The sequence below is a fragment of the Pezoporus occidentalis genome, unplaced genomic scaffold (assembly GCF_034315485.1).
Source record: "Pezoporus occidentalis ecotype Australia unplaced genomic scaffold, CSIRO_AGI_Poc_V1 ctg14, whole genome shotgun sequence".
NCBI lineage: Eukaryota > Metazoa > Chordata > Aves > Psittaciformes > Psittacidae > Pezoporus > Pezoporus occidentalis.
This window is the reverse complement of record NW_026913209.1, coordinates 2360485-2384128: the sequence shown is the minus strand read 5'-3', so window position 1 is coordinate 2384128 and position 23644 is coordinate 2360485. Positions and strand designations below refer to the sequence as shown.

The 23644-nt window shown below is 39.5% G+C and overlaps 1 protein-coding gene across 6 annotated transcripts in view; it reads right to left on the bottom strand.

Annotated features, from left to right (window-relative positions):
• FOXP2 (forkhead box P2) overlaps positions 1 to 23644 on the bottom strand; it is a 418517-nt gene that overhangs the window by 376676 nt on the left and 18197 nt on the right. The gene's annotated exons all lie outside the window — the stretch shown is intronic.

Sequence of the window (23644 nt, the reverse complement as noted above, 5' to 3'; positions counted from 1 at the left end):
CCTGAGAAGACCCTGAAATGAACACAGTTATCATCAGAGAAGAAAATAAATTATTGACAAGGGGCCAGATTTATAACCACGTGAAAACATGCACCTACAATACTAAAAAGTTACAGATCACCTACTGAACAGCCAGATGAATGCTACCCAAACCCATAATTCCAGACACAGGAACAGGATGCCAAAACACCTTTTATCTTGGCAAGGAACAGCCTCTGTATAATCCACTCTGCTGAGGTGTGCTGCAACTGGCTGTGAGGCACCTCTGATGCAAAGCAAAATCCAATCACAGATAAGGCATGCTTTCATGAAAATGATGTCTGAAAAAGTGGGGATATGTGGCCAGCTGCATCACCAGCCATTACTCACCCAAATGTCTAACGTTTCATTACACTAAGATGGTAGAAAACCTGTCCATCTGGCAACAGAAAGAGTGAAATTCACATTCAGGCAACAGACGGCAAAGAAAAGCATAAGATCCCGCGACAGCATCAATCCTGCTCCCTGCCTCTGTGCCATGACCTAATAAGAGTTAGTATCTAGAGTTGTCCACGATCTCAGCCATAGTTTAGGCTGTTCAAATTGCTGTTTGGAGCAGAATGCCTGAAGAGGGCTTGGGGATCATATGGAGCTTTTCTTCTGCCAAAATACTAACTTCTTTCTTAGGATACATGGAGACACGACATAACCTATGAGGTGTCCTTCACAGCTTTGCAGGATTATGGAACTTCACTTGTCCAAGAACTGAAGAAAGAGGAAGCATCTAACAGATGTGTGGAGTCAAGATGAGCTTCTCACCAAACTGACCAGAAGATTCTACCATAGTTACAGAGACTAGCAAGAATACTCGTCAACCACCTGTGCCTCAGAAGACATTAGAGTGCAGTCTTCCAACATGATATGAAAGGAAGGATATCTGAAACGTGAAATTTTCTCCCAATAGTTTGGTTTACAAGAAGAAACTGCAGTGATGCAAATGAACATACGTACTTCCTCACTCTTACAAAGGTCTAAAGAGACTGGTCACTGAATCACAAAGAGTGATGCTTTCTGAATATAGGAACTGCTTCCAGGGATGAGGAGTTTAGAAGGATGATGCCCACACTCCTTGAAGCCTGCTGTTTCTTTCCAAATCCTCCTGGTGGCAGAAGGCGAGCAGGCTGTAGGACAATGGCTCTAAAATTACCGCAACAAGGGTACTCATGCAAAATGTCCATGCACCAGGTTTTACTGTGCTTCTACCTCTTTATTAAGGGGAACCCTAACGTAATCTGTGATCATTTACGCAGGTTATTAAAGAGAACTAGTTACCATGGTCCCCTGTACCCTCTCGATGCAGGAGTAAGACAGCTGATCCAGATATCATCAACTATCAGACAACACTGTTAAGGTTTGAGTATCTTACAAACAACTGAAAACAAACAAATCTTACAAACAACCGGGTGAAAAAAGTTTGATCTTGAGAAGGCAGGTCAGGAGACCTTTTCTTACTACAGGGCAAGAAGAATGACAAATCACTGTTGCATTGTTAGCAGGCTTTTTGCCTCAATAATGCAAAATGCTTCTGAAGAGATTTCTGTATTGGCCAGATCAACAGAAATTGAAACAGACCAAACTCAAGCAAAAGCCTTTTTAAAGGAGATATGAATTTGAAACAGATTTCTCAAATAATATTTGATATTATATAACTATGGTTACAACATGGATGCAGGTAAAGGACATTATGAAATGCCACAATGGGAATAGATCTAGTAGTCACTTCACAGTAGTAAGAGCTTTTAATACAAATTTTCATTTCAGGCATAAACTGAACAACAAAACAGAGAAGCATATGGCTCTAACTTCACATTTTATTTTATTGCTTTATTTGTCCCCACATTTCCTTTTTTCACATAAACATTTCTCTCACATTGCTTTTGTTTTTAAAATTCCAGTACTTAACTGGTGTTTGATGAAGAGGACTACGAGGAAGCTCTTACACAAAACCACAATATCTTTCTTGTTCAAAATGAAACCAGTAGAAAACTCTGAAGTAAATGACTAAATTAAAAGCCAGAGCTCAAGAAAATGTCAACTTCTTCTCTCAGAAAAACAAAACCACCGAAGTTTTAGGATACTAAGTTATTAAAAAAAATCAAATTGAAACCTACAGAGCAGCATACTCTTAGCAATGTCAATCTGCATGCAATTCAAAACAGAGTAATGCTGGCTCATTATTGTTGATATTATCATGTTAGGAAATGGTGCTAGTTAAAGATAATAGTCTCTCAACTCAACCACAGTAGTAAAGATATAGCTAAATTAGAGCACATAAATAATTCATTACTTATGAGGCCTGATTTTGCATTATTTCTGCATTACTTTTAAATTGCAGGTTACTCTCATGGATAACAGAGACTTCTGCTTGAAGATCCCCATGATTTTTGGAACTTTCTTGGGCAATGTGTCATTGTCTTGGCATTAAGTATTCAGGAATCTGAAATTCAGGGCTCCCTTCCCCGTGCCCTCAAAACAGATCACATATAACAATAAGAGGAAAACACATCTCCTGCATTTTTAATTTGCAACACTGCTAGTTCATCTTGTAAAAGCTTCTCTTAAATACAAACATGCTTCTTTAATTTATACGTTTGAAAAAACAACACTTTTCCAAATGAAAATAAGTGGATCTACTTACAGAATTAACTTTCTGATTAGAACTCAGTATGTTCTAAAAGTCATCATAGAAGCTCCATGTTTCCTAGTAAAAACATTTTCAATACTATTTTTTGCACTTCCTAATCAAAATTTGTATGCAGCATACTGAAATTCCAAGTATTCTAAATACTTAAAAATAATTATCCTTAATTATCCTTATAATTTTTGTAGAGCTACTTAAAGAAAGTTTTATCCAAGCTGCATGACACTTTGGACATGACTCCAAATGACAGAAAATGTCATTCTATTTCACATGCAGGTACCAAAAGCAGGTTTTCTGAAGTTATTATATTACATTCCTAAGTACAAGCTGGTATTCCTACAGCTCCTAAATATTTTTTTTCCCCAAATAATAAACCTAACCTTTAAAATATTCTTTAGAATTGCAGCCTGTATAACAAATGGTTCTGCCTTCAGCCTAGAGCTCTTTTGTCTTTCAGCTCTCTTTCAGGCAGAAGAGGTGCAGAGATCACTGAGGAATGGCTATACACCGCAGTACCACCAGGAAAGAACAGCCCCCTTTCTTTAGCTCCTCTCTAGACGCTCAAAGCTCTGCCGCTGTCTGTGCAAGCAGAGAGGACAGAAATGCAGGAAGGAAGCAGAAACCCTGTTAGGAGAGGTCACTGCAATCAGTCTCACACAGTCAGCATTGCTGTCTCCTCCCAAACCCATTAACTGAACCAACTCTTAAGTGCCTTTTCCTGGTGCAGTGCCCATGGCCGCTGGCCGGACAGGACAGCCTCACTGCAGGCTGCCTTTCCAGCCCTCAGCCCTGGGATGTGAATCCCAGCACCCAGGTGCACCTGCTGGAGTGGCCAACAAGGACATCAAAGCATGAACTGGTTTTTAGAGTCTGATGTCAATAATACACTAAGATGGATTACATTTGCTGATACTGGAGATAAAGTTTAAATGCTGAAAGTCATAAAAAGTTGTAGAAACAAGCAGTCAACATGTGTTTTTGTGGGAATGTTATACACCAGAAACAAGTATCTATCAAAATAAAAGATATTTGTAAAGGAAGTTTACCTTATGTGCTCTTTGAACTGGGGTCAAAGTAACTTACAATTATCTTAAAATTCAGTGCCACAGATATATAGAAACAAAAATATACAACAATCAGACTGTGGATCAAACTGTTTAAAATACAAGGCTTTATGGACAGAATATACCATGAGCAGTAGTGAGACATCTCAAAGTAATGTTGGTCAAGTTCAGTTAAGTAGAACACAATTTCAGTGAACTGCAATCATCATTCTTTCAAATTAGCATAAGTACAATATTCATTAAGCATTCTTAGAAAGCAAGACGAATTAGCTGTGAAGGAGGATAAGAAATATCCATGATTAAAAAAACTCCCTACAAATCTTCTGCAATGCTGTTATTATAGACTATTTTTTCTCTTAATATGACATGTTATAGGTTACTTCCTATCATATGTGTAAGACACTATGCAATTTTTATACCAATATATCATAGTATGGCAATACCATCACATCAAGGAACTAAGAATGTCTCTCCTGCCACCCGCCACTTCTGTCAACTATCCTGAGCAGTTCAGTAAATCTTCCAGCAGAAAACGGTAACATGCCATCACTTACGCTCAAATTACACGCTTTTGAACCAGGATCTGGTAAATAAGCCCTGAAGCACTCCATTAAAGCTGTCCAGAGGTTCTGTGACTGCTTCATTTGAATTAGACGAAGTGTATGAGGCAGTCACTAATTTAAAAGAAGCCATACAGTGAGTCCTTAGATCTGTATTTAGTATTCGTGTCATTTTGTGTATCTCTCTACCATGCAATTTTAACACACCAAAACTTTTGTAAGAGCAACACTGGACAGCTTTGTCAAATGGATGTCTGCAAACTGTGACCTGTAAGTGGGACATCAGCTTGGAAATCCAATTTTAACAGCCAGCAGAAGAAATATGAGATAGGCATTTCTGCTAAGAGGGCTCAGCATTGTATCAGGTAACCCTGCAGACTTCCCACTGGAGAGGGGCTTCCCTTGACTCTGCTGATGAGGAAACCAGAATAAATATCAGCATTAATATGGTCTCAGTTCTCTAAAGAGTGTACATCTAAATCATGCAATGGCATCTCCAGCTAATACAGTTTTCCTTCCAGAGCTTCCTACAGAGGTTTTGCAGACTGCCTACTAGGAGTATAGGCCTACAAAGAAAACAAAGGGGAAACAGACAAAACAGCTTTCAATTTCTCCTTTTGTTCCATGGACTTCCAGTTTTCTGAATTAGTAAGCAGCAACTACCAGGAAACAGAGAAAAGAGAATTACTGCTATAAAATGCTTCACTGATGCTTTTTTTTTTTTCAAAAATAAACATGAAAATCATTTTCTAAAACGAAGAATTAGTTTTACTTAAGTGTGTGCCAAATATGGGCAGAAACTGAGATGCAGCTAAAATAACAGGGAAGAGTAGAGACGGTTTTGTTATATTCTTTTATCAATCCAATTAACTGTGGAAAGAAAAGCTGCAGCATTAAACAAGCAAGCTTCTCTTTATACTTGTTCCATTTCAGAGAAGACTGATTCCCTTTCTGTCTGTATTTTCTCATCTTTTGGGTTGCTTCTGTTTTTAAATGCATCACATTAACATGTTTGCCAATCTAGCCAAATTTTGATCCTCTTTAATTCCCTTCTACCATAGCCCCATAACCCTCGAGAGGATTCTTCCCATGAGAACCACAGCCAAAGATCAGTGATGTTGGGACTGCCCAACAGTTTTGGTCCTTCTCTACTGCACAGCACAGGGATTTTCTACTTCTCTTGGCACTGAGCTCATGCAGAACTAGTTTCAGAAACAGCTTTGAGAAAAAACAGACTCCACTGTTTTCTTCCCACTCCATTTCTTCTACTGGACGCCCCATCAGTAGCATCTTGTACCTGTCCACTGTTCTGCTTCTCACCTGCTGCTCAGGGCATACACCAGAATCCTCTTTTATAAATCATGACTGAGAAGTTAAGCAGAGTACAGGATTTAAGTTGAGGAAGGGGAGAGAGGAAGATTTCTACCTAAAGGAGATGACAGATGAGACAGTAATGTCAAGATAATGCTGCTTCCGAAGTCCACAGCAACATTAATCAGTTATTGTGGATATAATATGGAGATGGAAATCAGTACCCATTACACATCAGTTACCTTACCTCCAGGATGATTAGTTTACCTGAGAATGAAGACTCAAGGAAAAGAGAATCTTCCTACTTTAAATTATATGACTATCAGCAGTGCTGGGAAAGCAAGCCACTAGCCCAAAATACCAGCTCATAGTGAAGCGCTCATTAAACCCAAAGATCATACCACTTTCTTGGCACCAGAGGTTGATGGAGAGAAGACTAAAACAGTTGCCAAATTTAAGTACTGACAGACTGTAGCAAGTTGTAGCATTGCTCACGGACTTCTGAATGGACAAGTCAAGTCCTTTGCTTCCACTGGCTTAAGATCGTCAGCAGCCTCTCAGAAAGATCTTGCTCTTGTTTTCACCGGCTACTCTGACAGGCAGGAGGCCAAGCAGAAGTTGGTATTCCTCAAAACAGGGTTACAGTTTTATAAAACCCCACAATTACTTCACTCAACTCCACGTGTGTGCTCAGACACATTCAAACTTAGGGGGATTAAAAGCAATCATATAGACAATTCCTTCCTTTGCACCTCATCTCCTATTTGGGATAAAAAATACTAGTAGAAGAGGAAGACAGTTTTTCAGTAAACTGGGGGGGAAGCAGCAAACAAACAATGAATGAATGGCAAAAAATGAGCAGCAGCATTGGCAGCAGAGTGCATCTACATCTATCAAATTATCTGGAAAATGCACCATCAATTACAACAAGGAGAACAAATACGTGTATATATGCTGTATGTAGCAACAAATAATGTTTTACAGGATGGGGAATACCTTCCTGGGAAACTGTAACTGTGAAAGAATTATGGTGGTTAATCAGCATGAATATGAGCTAGCATGGTCAAAGGACTTACATAATCTTTGACTGTGTAACAAGGAAATCTAACCAAGAAGCGATGCTGCCTGAGCATTTGACACTGGGGTCATTCCTACTGAAACGGTGTTACTAGTCTCACAGCCGCAGTTCAAATGGAACACTGCTCAAATGTGGAGGATGCACAGAGCACTCTTTAAGTATCATTACCTGACTGGAAAATAGGCCTGCCAGTGAAAAACTGAATCTGTTTACCAAACAGAAGATTATAGCATGATTTAACCACAGCCTGTAAGTATTCAAACACAGGTCAGAAGCTTAACAGTGCTGCTTTATTCCTCCCTCTCCTTCCCTAAGGGAAGTGTAACAACAACTGGGAAAGCTGAAGCAAGGCAAATCTAGATCAGAATTTAAGGATGAGGACCAAACACTGAATTGGCAAATGCTACAGCACAGGCTACTAAGGGCTACAAACGATCTTCCATCGCTAGAAGTTTTCCCTCCCTTTACCCCCCTCCATTAAGATCAACTGCTTTTCTAAGACATATGATTCACTCCAATCTTTAATGTCTGTAAAGCATAAACAGAGGAAGTCCTCACCACAAAGGAAGTCATACCCAAAGATTACAGTAGTTCTTTGCAGGCTTAAAAGCTGTTAAAGCAGGACAACAATAGCTCAAAATTCTTTTAATCCTTTATGCCCTCTTGACATGCTCATTGGCAAGGAGCACCTGCCAGGGACTAAGACCCTGCTCTACTCTGTGCCGTATAAACATAACATATAGGTAATCCCTGCATGGGAACGCTGGAAACCCAAACATATGGCACAAGACAAAACAGGTGGATTCAGAGGGAGAGCAGGAGGAAACAAGGAAACAATACAGGTCAGCAGGAAAGGCAGGAGCCCTCCCATCCATGGCCCATCCATTGTCACGTTTTCTGTAGGCAACACAGCAAGGGAGAGTTTTAATGAGGGATTTGAAGTTGGACAAGTTCAGACCAAAAATAATTTTTAGTAGTGAGTATAATTACTGGTGGAACAAGTTACCAAGAGCCGTCACGTGCTCTCCATCACCAGGAGTATTTTAAAACAGTGTTGATTTTATTCCCCCCAAAAAGATATGCTCTACTTCAAACAGAAATTAATTCAAGAAGTTCTATAGCTGCTGTTACACTGAAGAGCACAATGGTCCCCTCTGGCTTTACAGACTGCACTTTCCAAGTAAGTCCTGTCTCTTTAAAAACATGTCTCATAATCTCCTATTAAACAAAACTATTTAGATCAGTTTATGGAGTCCCACAAAACCAGTAAAATTATTTATAAGACGCACCAGCTACAAGGGCATCCGAACACTCTTCTGTACTTTTATTTTCGCCTGCCATGAAATACGTAAATATTTAGAGAAGTGGACTTCACTAAACCCACATGCCTACCATACAGTAAGGTCACTTACACAGTTGAATGAATTGTTGAATTCCTCTAAAAGTATTACAAGAAAAAAAAGGACAGTATCACACTCATGCTTACTTTGCTTTAGAGAAACAAAATGAAGTACAGAGAAAGGTAATCAAAGTCTAGAATGTCAAAGAAAGAAAAAAATCTGCAAACCATCCATTCAGAAAGCTGGAGACCATTTGCTAGCAAGTTAAAATAACATATATAGCTAACAGGAAGGGATATAAAGGAAAGACTTACACTGTCTGTGTTAAAACATTACTCATGTTCTTAAGCTGGAAAGTAAAGAGCCTTGGGCAGTACTCAGTCACAGAACCACATAATAGCTGAGGTTGGCAGGAACCCCAGGAGGTCTGTAGCCCAACCCTGCTCACAGCAGCCTCAACTCTGAGATGAGACCAGGCTACTCAGGACTACCAAGGGGACAAGAATTTAATGCTCAATTCAGGAAACAAGGCTTTAACATCCCTGATAGAATGACCACAGTAATGACAGCAAACATGCATGCAAACAGGTTTATAACATACATACAATTGTGTTTCTCATCTATTCATTTATTAACATCTTAAAAAAATCTGCTTGTGAGCCTCCTAACTACAATGCAGGGAAGGTTTTAATCAGTGAAATTACTCCTTTTCAAATACTACTACGTATGCAACTACACACAGGTTCCTCCTTTGAAGTGCAAGCTCACATGGCTGGATAAATTCCAAAATTACTTCAACAGTGTGGATTAGAGCATTATCGCACCTATCTTTCCAGTAGCAAAAATCTGGACTAATCAGCCATGGTCAGCATCTATGAAATCCCTGGAATAAAAAAAAAATAATAAAAATCATTGAATAAAGAAGTCTGTAAAATAATTTTTTGTACAACAGATGTTTTCTGAAGTGGTTTAACTAATTTTAAAAGCATTCATTCTGATAAAAAACATGTTAAGGAATGAATAATGGGTAAGGTAAAAATGCAAGAGGAAAATGAAGTCTTAGTTGAAGAGACAATGGAAAGTGCCCCATTACTGCATTACATAAAAATCCCCATGTTACTGGGAATCTAAATCTCCTAACAAGAAACCATAATGCCAGGATAACAAATCAGCATTCTGAAGTGTCCTCTATAGGTCAAAACAGATATTGTCTTGGACTGCTTTTTAGAAGTTTCTTTTGCATTTTCACTGACACAGACCTAAAATAAACCAACACAATTACAGTTGCTAAAGTTTACCAACCTTTGGAATGCTTTTCCAGAACCATTTTTTAAGATGCTGTCGTGGTTTAAACCCAGTCAGGTAATTCGTTCGCTCACTTCCCCCCCTTTTCTTGCCCTCCCCCTGCTCTCGGAGGGACGAGAGGAGAATCACAACTCCCACAGGTTGAGATAAGAACAGTTTAGTAACTAAGGTATAACACAAATCGCTACTGCTACCACCAATGATAATAATGATAAAGGAAATAACAAGGGAAGAGAATACATCATCTCACCACCAGCCGACCGATAACTAGCCCCCCCAGCCCGACCAAGCTCCGACCGATACCTCCTCCAACCCTGCCGTCTCCCAGCCCTTCCGGCTAACTCCCAGTCACATCCTGGGCATGACGTGCTGTGGTATGGAATACCTCTTTGGCTAACTTGGGTCAGGTGTCCTGTCTCTGCTTCCTCCTGGCTCCCCCTCCTCCCTGGCAGAGCATGAGGCTCACAAAGTCCTTGGCCAAACCAAAACATCGCTTGTTATCAGCTCTGTTCCCGAGCTGAAAGTCAAAACACTGCACTGCACCAGCTACCAAGAAGGGGAAAAATGACTGCTACTGCTGAACCCAGGACAGATGCTTAGTTGTGAGTAGAAATACACTCTAGTATAAGCTTTTACCTCCGTAACATCTGTAGAGAGTGTGGTCAAATCATTGCTCACACTTGGCACATGAGTACGTACAGCTAAGCATGTTTAGTCCTTTTCAGTTTGTAAAAATCCTAAGACAGGTATCTTGAAGGACTGAAGAAACAGGAATGTGCCATACTAACATATACATGGGCTACGTATAAGGAAAATCTAAGAGTCAGCTTTTCATCTTTTGAGTAATGAACCACAAGTAATAAACATTGTTTGTGTAATAAAACACAACCACATTATTCATGCCATCAGTGATGCCTCCCAGTAAAGTACAACCATTTATTCTGAGGTAGGTATGTGATTTGTCCTTCACCTAAACAAGGCTACATCACTGTTCCACAAGGAAACACATCGACTCTGCACGCTTTACCAAACAATGTGAAGTTTAGTGAAGTTTGGACAGGATTCCAGCTAATCCCTGATCAAATGGCATTAATACAGACATTTGACAGTGAGCGACTGATGCACGTTGAGCCAGAACTCAAATGAGAATTCACGTTTTTGGCTACCACATGGTGCTGGTTAAATCTGCAATTTTAAGACTCTGCATGGACTCTGCAAATACCTTTGTATTTGCCAGCTAATGGGACAAATAGCCTTGGGAATCATCAAAAGAGAGTAACTGCATCCATACAAAAGCAAGACACCTAGAATCATAGAATGTTCTAATAGTTAGGGTTGTAAAGGACCTTAAGATCATCTAGTTCCAACCCCCCTACCATGGGCAGGGACACCTCCCACTAAACCATCTCACCCAAGGCTCTGTCCAACCTGGCCTTGAACACTGACAGGGATGGAGCATTCACAACTTCCCTGGGCAACCCACTCCAGTGCCTCACCACCCTAACAGTAAAGAACTTCTTTATATCTAACCTAAACTTCCCCTGTTTCAGTTTGAACCCATTACCCCTTGTTCTATCACTACAGTCCCTAATGAAGAGTCCCGCCCCAGTATCCTATAGGCCCCCTTCATACACTGGAAGGCTGCTATGAGGTCTCCACATTTTGATGTTGAGGCAATAAAGAAGCCTCCATCGCAGAAGTATGGGACTCTGGAGGAGGGAAAGGAAAGACATTAAGATCATTTCCAGGTTAAAGAAAGTATCAGAAACAAAGTTTTAAAAATCCTGAAAGAATACTATACTGAGAATATGTATCTGACAATCACTTAGAAAGGCATTCTTGCAACAAAGAATAGCAATTTCTGAGCATAAGAAAACACATTTTTACTGTAAGGTGGCTGAACAGTGGATTAAATTGCCCAGACAGGTTCTAGACTCACCATCCCTGGAGATACTCAAAATCCAACTGGACAAGCTTCTGGACAACCTGCTCTAACTTGCTTGAAAGGAGGTTGGACTAGGCAACCCTTCACAGTTCACTTCCAATCTCAACTAGCCTGCGATTCTGTGAACTTCACAGAAGAATACAGAAGTGAATAGTCATTAAAATCTTTAAGACAGCCATCTTAAGGACCAAACTTGCATCCATTTGCAGCTTTGACTCCTTAATACCTTAACCAGATCTTCAAGCAACCTACCGAACTGAAATTTCCCCTGCACTTGAATTCAGTTTCTGAAGCAGATTCAGTAAAATTTTTGAGTCTATTTTACCAGAATCACATAAGCAGGACACATGAAGGAACTTCCTTTTAAAATTAACAAAGCCCTAGGTAAAGAGCAGTCTCTCAAAAACCTTTGCGAATGAGGTCTTAGAGCCTTTGAGCTCTAGGTGGTCAGAAGATCTGGGAAAGTGATCTGTCATATTTTCCTGAGACTTTACTGAAGAGATACAAACAAGTATGTTTTAACGAAGGAAGCACAACCATGCCATCTGGGTATCTGGCACAGAAGGTGGCTTATCAGTACTGGGTGGTAGACTGACATATATATGTATGTATATGTGTGTGTGTGTCTGCGTGCATACCCCAGAAACAGAGAAGACAAGAAAACAAAACTGAACAAGTGCATTTCTGGACATCATCCTCTCTTAAGTCTCCTGGATCTCATCATGTCAAGAAGAGAGATCTAAGCGTGAGACCACAGTGGTGGAGGGAACCTCATATGAGGAGCTGATACCCTTTTGCCACCAGACTTCTTTGGCTACTAAGAGTAGGGAAACTTACACAAAAGCATTTCTATCCCTGATGTGCTGTTAACCACAGCACTTACTTTGAATAACTTCTGTTGTGTTCAATTTTGAGTACCTCAAAGTACTGACAAATTTCAAAAAATACTCAGGAAGTTATTAAATAAGGGTCCAGAAATGAAGGCTTGAATGTATTAAATAAATGTACAGACTGTTTACGCAATAAACCATCAAGAATATGATGATAACCATCTTATCTTTCCAGTTGCAAAGAAAATACCAAAGGAGGAAAAAAAATACATTCTTAGGTGGGTTAAAGCTTGTAACAAACTACAGCAAGATGATTCAAAGCAGAAATTTAAAAGCAGTACTCCCATATCTATAAAACCACTAAGAAAAGGATGAGTGTAAGAAGACCCAGGATATTATTGTAAATAACACTGAAGAAGGCACTTTATCTGAAAACAGACTGAGGAATCTACCCAAGAATTAAACATGCTCTGGAACTGAAACAATATCATTTTAAAAAGCTTCTCCTGGATTCCATCTACAAGTTTTCACAGTACTGTGCAACAAGCAAGCATGGCGGTTTTACCCATCTAGTTAGGCAAAAAAGATGGCACAGGATTGGAACAAACAACCTGAGTCAATGTGTGTAATCTTTTGCTATTCAAGGCAATTGTACCATGCAGATTTTGCTGAGGAGACCCACTCTTTGAAATCTCCTGTCCCTTCCACACTACCTGAATGCTCAGTTCTGTCTTGAATGCTCTCTTTTCTAGCCCAAGTTTATCCAGGGGTATTTTACATTCATTTTTACTTGTTCTAACAATGTCTCCTAGCTTAAAAAGCTCTTCTGCCTCCCTGATGCCACTCCTGACTTTCCCTAACACACTTAGAGATATAAAAGAGAAATTGTATCCTCTCTCAGGTTTTGTTTCATTAAGCCAAACATGTCACACATTCTTAGTCTCATCTTGCAAGATAAGCTTTCCATTTCCTGATCACCCTCGCAGCCCATCTCTGTTGCTGTTCCAGTATGAATTGATTTTTCCTGGGGAAAAAAAAGAAAAGTGTTAGGTCTAACAGCATGTTTGTCCCTCCCACTTCATGCCTATCCTCAATACTGTTTCGTGTCATGTTCCCAGAGTTAGAGTTCAGATTTAGGTGTGTCTACACCATAGTTATAAAATAAATCCAACAATTACAGATCACATATTATTTCAGACATGACTATAAATACTAACTTTGGGAAACAGTGCTTATTTGCTTAAGTACTACACAATCTTTCACAACCAAGTAACCACCAAGAAAATAAAACCTGCTTCTTAGTAGTATTATAAAATATATTCGTTCTAGTAACCCACACATTTTGAACTGCAAGTTTACTGTAATAAACTGGATTTTCGGATTATACATACATCTGTGTGTTCAGAGAAACTGATTTAGCCTAAGTTGTTTACCTAAAGCCGATCTGAAATAACAAGCTGATCTGAATTAAAAGTTCTTATCAACTTAATTTGTATCTAATTACTTTCATAGTGAACAGAGTTTGAAGGGTGCTAGTGGGCATTGCACATCCCTCATGACAGACCAAGCCCCCCAGCTAAAACAGGTTAGAGATTGAAGGGAGTGCACGTACAGCTAGCTTCTTCTCTGGGAAGTTTCTCATTAATATCCCAGCTTTCCTACATGAAGGAAGGCACAGCAAATGCCCAAAAATGAGGCAAGAGTATTACAGATGACAGCATCTTACACTGATAATGCAGAGAGAAGTACTCTGTCTACACTCTGAAGCTTGCAGGATTTAGGCATCAAACTTCGATGTTTTAATTTCCCTTCCTAATGTCACCAACTACCAACAACCATATAAGCAACTCCTGACTCAACAGACACACACACTTTGCAAAAGCAAAGACATCCACATACAAACCCGCACAAAATCTTAATTTAGACCGTTTCGATCCCTATTAGTTTTAACAGATCACTCAAGAGTGACTCAGTTGCTTTAAAAAGTATCGTTACTTGAAATAATAAATATTCCACAAGTAATTACTACAATTAATTACATGTCCAAAAGACTGGAGCCCTGAATGTAAATGATGTCTTCACATGCAAGATACACAACAAGTATCACATCTCATAGCTGAATTTCCATGAGTATTACTAAATATTACCCTCCCCTAAACCAAGGTATTTATTATGACAAAATATCAGTCTTTGTTTTACAACAGACCTTCAGAAGACAATGTTGTACTTTAAATATTTACATTTTAAAAAAAATCAAAACCAAATGAACCTGTGCTACACACACACTCAACAGTCAAGAACATACTCGTCTACTAGCCTGACAAGGAACAGACACACTACAAAAGCAAACTGTTCAACCTGGTACAGGTAATGCCTTCAAACTTCCTGTTGTAGTGAAGGAACTTGCTGGAGTAGCAGTTATTAGCTGATTAACAGTTCAGATAATAACTCATCCATTTATTTCCAAAGGTTCTACCTAGAAAGTGCCCCATGAAGAGAAATATCTCAAAATCAGTTTCATTCTATCTTCATTCATTTAATTTCTGTCTGATGGACATGTAACCATACACAACAGTCTATTTGTACTGCTATTATGTTACAGTCCAGAGAAGTTATTTCAGTCACATCTTAGGTACACTTCTGTTTTTTTAAACTTGTGAGAGACAAAACACCTCTACTTACACTATTTTCTTCTATAACAGAGTCCATAACTAGCATATTTCAGGCTCCAGCATATTTCATCACCAGCTAAATATGAAAACAGGGCCCAGAAATTCTAATTCGTAACACAAATAATTACAGCAGTTATGATTCACCCCATACCACAGAATGTGATTTTTATCACTGTAAAAACAACAGTTTAAACTTAAAACAACCAAGAAGATTTCAGATTATTGTTTTCCAGAAACTGTAAAGGACGAAATTAACTCACCATTAATGCTTTGGAACTAATAAGTCTAATTTTTAAGTGTACTGAAGCAAATGGATACTTTTGCACTGATGTGAGTAATTAAAGTACAAGAGCTTCACAGACTCGGAGATGTAATGCAGCCCTTTTATCAAAAGCAGTCACTCTATCTCGGCCTGACAGTTAACAGCATATGATCTAGTAAACAAATACTTTCACACAGTACAAAAGTGCCATTAAAGGCCAGAACTGTCAACACAAATTCCATTCTTACAGGCGAAAAAAATTATATAAACTGTTGATCACCTCTGGTTGCCTTAACTAGCATGGAGGTTGTCATGGAAACATTTCTGCGAAGTTCACAGTGATGAAACACAAACACTTCCAGTTTAATTGCTATTAGGTTTAGCATACCAGAGTTTATTTATACTCAAAGAGCATTATGATAAAATGCAGTAGAAAGTAAAGCTAGTAATGATCTGGCATAACAAAGCCAACAGATTTAGAAAAAAATAAAAGAAAGAAAGAAAACTAAAGCCAAATCAGATGACTTTTTAATTAGGCTGAAACAAGACACAAATGAATTACCTCTTTCCCAAAAATATTAACCAAACTTTCAGCTAGAACATAACTTGTCCATGATGGTTTTAATGTAACTATATTAACATACTGCCATGTGAAGACACTAAAGAAACAAAATGTCTTCAAACAAAGCAGTATCTATTTAAACTACCAGATACGTATTTATTTTACAGATTCAAAACAGGTTCTTAAAAAAATTTGTAGCATCACATTAACTTCTGTAGCACACATTATGTGAATCCCATATATAGTCACCTCTTTTGTCCAGATACAACAGACCTAGTCCTGCTATTTTCTTACCAAGAGAGCTCCCCCAGCATAAATGACAATTCTGTTGTCCTTGCAGACAAATTGAGCCCAATGAGATTTCAAATAATAGTGCTGACTGACTACATGAATAGAAGTCAGAGAGAGCTTAATTTTATTTTATTACAGTTAATGGGGATTCACTTTCATTTTATTAGAATTAAACAAAATTTATAGAGATGCATGAAAGTTACTAACTAAAATCTGCAGGTTTCTTTCATTATAATCCGATTTCATTTTTTAATAACACTACATTCATTCTTAGAGCATGATTTAAGTTAATGCAAAAGCTTTAATAAATTCCAGTGACTTTTTATCTGTTTTCAGTAGCAGAAGTTTACTCAACTCAGCTAACAGTCTGCAACACTGAGAGGCTGAACAGAGGTCAGAGGTTTGGAAGAGGGACTGGAACCAGTCAGTGCACTGAAACGCATAAGGCACAAGGCACAGAGCGAGGATTCACACGTGGTGCTGCGGGCATACGCTAAACATACATGGGGAGCAGGAAAAAGAAATCAAGCAGGATACATCACACTTACTTTACAGCCATTGACAAATTCCTGGCTGCTGAGTCCAGCACAGAACTATAAAATGCAATCTATTGCCCATAACTTGCCATCAATTTCTTTCATTCGCATGAGTGATATGTTTTGAACAAAGGTATGGAAGGGAAAATGATCTATAATGAAATAACTATATTTTTAATCATTTCCCACTACCTGCTTGTTACATCTAATATCAAAGTAAAAATACATTCAGCTTTAAAATTACCATATTTATGCCTCTTAATTCTGTTTTTTCTTTTTCCATTTGCCCCTCTTGCATTTATTCCATCTACACTCCTCTTCTTGCTGATGTTCCTGACAATCATCATTCTCCCCTTCACAGCCAGAAAAGTTATCATTAATGAAACTGTTAACACTGAATTGTAAAGACTATCATTAGGTTTAGAATGAGCACCTAAAAAAGGATTAATAAAGAAAATGGAATAAGGATAGAGTTAGTGTTTCAGATTACCAGCAGATTCAGGAAAATAACAGAGGAACAAATTTACATTCTCAAGATTATAATTATTATCCCAAAGTGAATATATGGATTTGAAATGAAAGCTTAGATCTCCAGCAATTAGAAAAAGACCACAAACATTTTTGTCAAGTAGGCTCATATCGACCATGCAGAGTAATTTCTTTCATACTACTTGTATTAGCTAGCCATACTTCAGCTCCTACTACATAATTTAGCTTCTAAGATGCTACTTTCTGTTAATTAGTAATACGTTTCTGATCTATACAAACATCATTTCTGTGAAAATTACTGGAAGACAGCAGTTTCTTTAAAGCCGAAAAGTGATTCTGAAGTGCTACCATGGTCAACAGTGCAGAACCTGAGTGGACCCAGTTCTGCCACCATAATGTATTTGTCTTCTTCCCAAGAGGGATAAATATGCAGATGAGTGTCCTGTTTTGTTAAACCCCTTTTCTCTTCTACTTCCATGAGTTATTTTGTCCTAGGGGCTACTGGCAAGTTGTTTTTTTCAGAGAATACACACAAAAATAAACTCCCATGTACTTGTATTAAAAAAAAAAAAATAAAATAAATTGAATTTAAAAAGACTTTGGATTAGCAGTGAAATATGATGAAAATCATGGTGGTCTTCACTTCGTCTTTCTCCAAGACACACACAGCACCCTAAACAAGGTCCTTACTCTGCCCAGAGGATCTTAGGCTCTCCATCACAGGAAAGGCACATCACATCCCTTTTCTTGGAGAATCCCAGTGATCCAACAGAGGCTCTGTTCCTGAGCTCATGGGGAACCACACCAAGAACCCTGAAAATAAATACTAAAACACCAAACATCTTCCAAAGTCCTGTGAGAAGATGACAGAGATAACAGAAGATAGATATATTTAAGTAAAGATAGCATGCATTACCTACTTCAACATTTTCAGCTACTACATCTTCACATCCCATTGTGCCACACTGAAAGCATAGCTTCCAAAAGGTACGGATACCAAAAATTACATCACCATCTCACAAGATGGTGAGTGGACAGTTCTACCTTACAGAAAGTCTTAAATCCAGGTAATTCCCCATAAAAAGACATATCTGGGAGTTTTTATGCATTCACTGAACAGATGTATCACAGTTATTTACAACACTTCACAAAGAGATTTATGAGAATTTACTGTTATTCCAAGTAATATTTCAGTGAACTCTCCGACCATGTTGTCCAGAGAGTGCTTGACAGAAGATTATAAAGTCTATGACTGTTTTGACCCAGCTTCAGCCGTGAGACACCAGAGATACCTTCTCATTCAGCTGTCTTACGGGAAGCCCATTCAGAAAGGATTAAACAAATACTATGAGCTTTTAGTTCCACTTGGAACTGGAAAGGAACTCCCATCAGGAACACAATACTATTTTGTCTCACACACATCTCAACATGGGCTCATTCTGATGTTGCCAGGTCTTGCAGTGATGAGCATCAATGCTGCATCACACTGCTCTGTACTTCCTGACACACCCCTGGGTGACGTACAGGTTTCTTCTACTGCAGGTGTCAAGTCTGGCTGTTTCTGGTTACTTTCATAGAATTATAAAGTGGTTTGCGTTGGAAGGGATCTTAGATATCATCTAGTTCCAACCTTCCTGCAATGGGCAGGGTCAATTTCCACTAGACCAGGTTGCTCTAAGCTCTGTCCAACCTGGCCTTGAACACTTCCAGGGATGGGGCATCCACAGCTTCTCTGCGCAACCTGTCTCAGTGTCTCACCATATTCACAGTAAAAAACTTATTCCTTCTACCTAAGCTCAATCTACCCTCTTTCAGTTTAAAGCCATTACCCCTTGTCCTATCACTACATGGCCCTTGTAAAAGAAAGTACTTCTCCAGCTTTCTTGCAGGTCACCCTTCAAGTATCGGAAGGCTGCTGAAGATGTCCCCTTAGTCTTCTCCAAGCTATAAAGAACCCAACTACCTCAACCCATCTTCACACGACAGAGGCTTCAGCCCTCTCACCTTCATGGCCCTCCTCTAGGCCAGCTCTAAGAGGTCTATGTCCCTCTTGTGCTGGGGGCCCTGAGCTGATCACAATACTCCAGGTGGGCTCTCACAAGAGTGGAGCAGAGGGGGAGAATCACCTCCCTTGACCTGCTGGTCACGCTCCTATTGATGCAACCCAGCATACAGTGGGTTTCTGTGCTGTAAGCACACACTGATGGGTCCTGTTGAGCTTCTCATCAATCAAAACCAGCAAGACTTTCTCCTCAGGGCTTCCCTCAATCCGTTCTCTGCTCAGCCTCTGTTTCCACTTAGGATTGCCCTGCCCCAGGTGTAGGACCTTGCACTTGGCCCTGTTGAACTTCATGAGGTTTGCCCTGGCCCATCTCTTGAGCCTGCAAAGGTGCTTCTGGATGACGTCTCTTCCCCCCAGCATGTTGACAACATCGCACAGCTTGGTGTCATCAGCAACCCTTCTGAGGGTGCACTCCATCCCACTGCCCATGCTGTCAACAAAGATGTCAAACAGAACTTTGGTATTCCCCGATACCAGCCTCTGAGGAACACCACTTGTCACTGGTCTCTACTTGGACATCAAGCTGTTGACTGCAACTCTTTGGGTGTGACCATCCAACTAATTCCTTATCCACCAAGTGGTCCATCCATCAAACCCATACCCTTCCAGTTTAGAGATAAAGATGTCATACAGGACAGTGTGAAATACTTTTGCACCCAAAAGATCTTGAATTCCACCATTTCATGGTCACTGCAGCTGAGGTTCTCCTCAACCTTCCCATTCCCCACCAGCTCCTACTTGTTGGTGAGAACAAGATCCAAGATACAATCTCTTCTTGTTGGATCCTCTATCACTTGGAGAAGGAAGTTATCATCAACACATTCCAGAAACCTCCTGGATTGTTCCTTCTGTGTTGTCCTTCCAACAGATAACAGGACTGTTGAAATCCCCCATGAGGACCCAGGCTTGTGAATGTGAAGCTGCTCCTATCTGTCTATAGAGGGCCTCATCTGTCGATCTTCTTGATCGGGCAGCCTGTAGCAGACACCCAGTATGTCACCTGTCCCTGCCCACCCTTTAATCCTGATCTATAAACTCTCGATCAGCAACTCATCCATCCCCAGGCAGTGCTCCATGCACCACATCTGGTCAACGACATACAGGGTGACACTCCCTCCTCCTCTTCCCTGCCTGTCATTCCTAAAGAGCCTGGAATTCTTCCATTCCATCACTTCAGTCTTAGGAGCTATCCCTCTATGTCTCTGTGATACCAGTAAGATCATGGTTCCCTTGACTCTTTATGAGAGAGCAGAGTTCCCTGACAGCTTTATTCCTGGCGAGCCCTGGGCAAAAGGTGAAGTAGCTATGGGGGAATCCCCCACCTTCCCTTCCCTCTTTGATTGCCTTTTCTCACCTGTTAACAGTTCTTCAACAACAAAATATGATCTTATGATCAAAACCACATCTTTTCTAGACACTCTGAGCCAATCCTAGTGCTCTACATCCTTTTGGCAATGAAGGAGCCAGAAGAGAGAACAAATCCCATTACTGGGTATCCAGATCCCTGATTTTTTTTCCTTGATTTGTATTAAAAAGCAAAGTAAGATATACTGAAGATGGAAGTTGTATATCAGACACACTGCAGTATGCTAAGTCTTTAATACACTTCAGTATAAATGAGAAAGGAAAAAAATCAAAATATACTAACAGAATCTACAGCCTCTATATCACGGCCATGAAGTGATTCAAGTCTGTCAAATTTCAGGCTTTTTTTTTTTTGCCAAGAGATTAAATACTTAAGGCACAAAAATTGTTAAGATTATGCCTGCTTACTTTACTGGTGGCAACATCTTCTCAGGTGAGCAACAACAAGCTCATTCTCACTTTAATTTCTCTCAGTGGAATGGCAGAGCAAAGAAAGAGGGTGGTATCTTTATTTCTTTTAATTGTCATATTAATTAAAAGCTACAAGTTTTCTTTGTAGCATAATGGCAGTCTGTTAGAGCCAGCTTCAGAAACAAAAACAGAATTAGAAGGACATAAACCTTTGAGAAAAATAATTGATAAACACCTAACTGCAATGCTCTTAATACTGTCGCTGGCACACATACACGAGCAAGTTTACAGCTGATGCATTCCAGGCTACACCAAAATTATGTATGTGTAAAATGTTTAAAATAATAGAATATAAAAAGTCTAAAATTGATGAAGGTTTCATGCTGATCCTCCAGTCTGCCAAATGTTTGTAAAAAGAAAAGGGAAAAAAAAAAGACAGTGTTAAGTAAACATTTCAGACCTCAACCTTCTTTATATGCCTTTGAACCTTCGCTTTCATGTGCAATACCTGACAGCCCACTGAGAATAAATGCTGAAAGCCCCAAAGATGGGTAAAACAGAATTTCTGACTCAGGAAATAAAGATCAGCTGAATATGATTCCCATATGGCAAACCAGATCAATGGAAACCAAGACCAAATTTACAATATCTATACTGTGCAGTACAACATGGAGGTTGCCTTTTATTGCTGATAGCAAAACTCCCAGTGGCCAAGAATAAAAGCAGACACAAAGATTATACATCCACTAATGGTGAACTCTGAGAGTACACATTTTTAAGATTCCAGAGTACAAAAATGAAAAAGATGAAATTTTTTGCTTTTATTTAGCGTTACCAAATACCAATCAGCAATTAGAGCAATCAACTTTCAGCAAAAAAACCCTGGATTATTAATATAAAGGCATGTTTTCAAAGCCAAGGGGGGAAAAAGCCCCAGCAGATCGGATTACCTGATATGAAAAGAAACACTCTTGCTGTAAAACTAAAACAGCTTCAAGGCTACTTTTGTGATAGCATGTGTGGCTGAATGTGAGAGAATGTATAACAATCTTATTACTTTTATTTCAAGATTTCCTGTAAAACCTCAGGTCATGCTCATGAAGACTTTCTTAAAAAGCAGTGATAAATCTGATGAACCATTTTTAGAACTTGAAAGAAGGACAATGGGCAGGGGGGAGGTAATCACGCAGTCCTGAGTGAGCACAGCAACGCTCTCACTTGGGTTAGCAGGAATCCGCTCTCAGGAATCCCACAGCAATGCACCTAGCTGTCTCTGGTGGGGTCTCAGAGGGCACATGTAGCCAGAAGTTTGCAAGCAAATGAGAAAAGTTCAACTTTTCAGATTCTTCTAATACAGCTCAGAAGGAAACACACTGCAGAGAAACTCGTCAAAAGAAAGCTGAAAACTTTTTTTACTAAATATACAACAGACCAAATTAGAAAGACATCAAATCACTTTCAAACTTCAGTGAAATATTTGCTCTATTCTAGCAGCAGTCTCAACCAAAAATAATGAAACCTCACAGTGTCTTGGGCCCACCTCACTTTACACTACTCCACCATTCTGCATTTGAAAAAAAAACAGATGACCACAGCAACATGAGGGTCCCGTGGTCTCCCCCCAGATCCCAGAACTGGACCAGCACTGACTGTTCCAGTATGTCCACAGAGAGATGAGGGAGGAGGTCAAAAGTAGAAACTCCACAGCGATCTTGTCTCCTCAATCCCTCTATAAATGAGCAAATGAAATACCTTGAAACTACATATGGAAAGAGATGATTTGTCTAAGCATTTCCAAAACAGCTTTTCTAGTAGGTGGAAATGTACCCTACATATGTAAAATAAACAGTGTACATGACAGAGATTCTACTGGCATTCAACCCTCACAGCCCATGGTTTCACCACTGGTGAGCAACGCAGTCAAGTCATTGCTAAATACTTATGCATGTCACCATGCACTAATACATAGAAATATGTATTAATAATATTTTCTGTAGTATTTCACCAACGGTGTGATGCACTTTAATCATAACCTCAAGCTGCGAATGCTGACACTGAAGAGCAATACAGAAGCTACTAAGAACAATAATATTCAAGGAACTTTATGAAAGCTCCTCTTCCACAAGAGAATTGATAAAGTAGGACTTCACAAAAATGCTGGACCGCACCAGACTGCCACTCACCTGGAGCAGGTCTTTTTCCTCCTGGCACTAACAGCACTCCGCTGCTGTGAGCTAGACCACAATTCTGTACAGTTAGAAGGCAGAGAGTGTATAACAGTCTTCTTTACAGAGCTAATAAGGCTTTCCCCTTGCCTCCTTTCTTGGGCAACATTACCATTCATTTAGGCAAATAATTTGGGCATCCTCTTTGACTTACTTACACATCTCTCTCAGTCTTCAGACACAAGCACCTAGGTCCCACAGATTCACATTTTCACAATAGTTTCGCATGTGAACACTGTAGGATCATTAAGTATGTGTCTTCTCTCAAACTGTACACCTTTTTTACTTCCATCGCTCTTATTTCACATCTTGTTCCTATCTTTTGTTCTATTCTTGACAAATGCAATCGCATTCCACTGACATAAATCCCATATCCCATTATATATTAATCACCTATCTTCCACGTCAAAGCCAACCTATCATCTCTCATTCCATATCTAGAAGTAAACTCCCTTCTCCTTTAGGTCCAGGCTGCCAGCTTCCATCATCTATGTGTTATTTTTTCAATTAAGTGTCTTCAGGCTTTTTATCCAGGCTGACACCTCACACATCTGTGAACGTCCACAAGACTACCTCTTTTAAACTGCTTTGTCAGGAGACCTATGGAAAATTTTAAAACAGATTATTTGCTGATATGCTATGCTAACTCCTTGTTT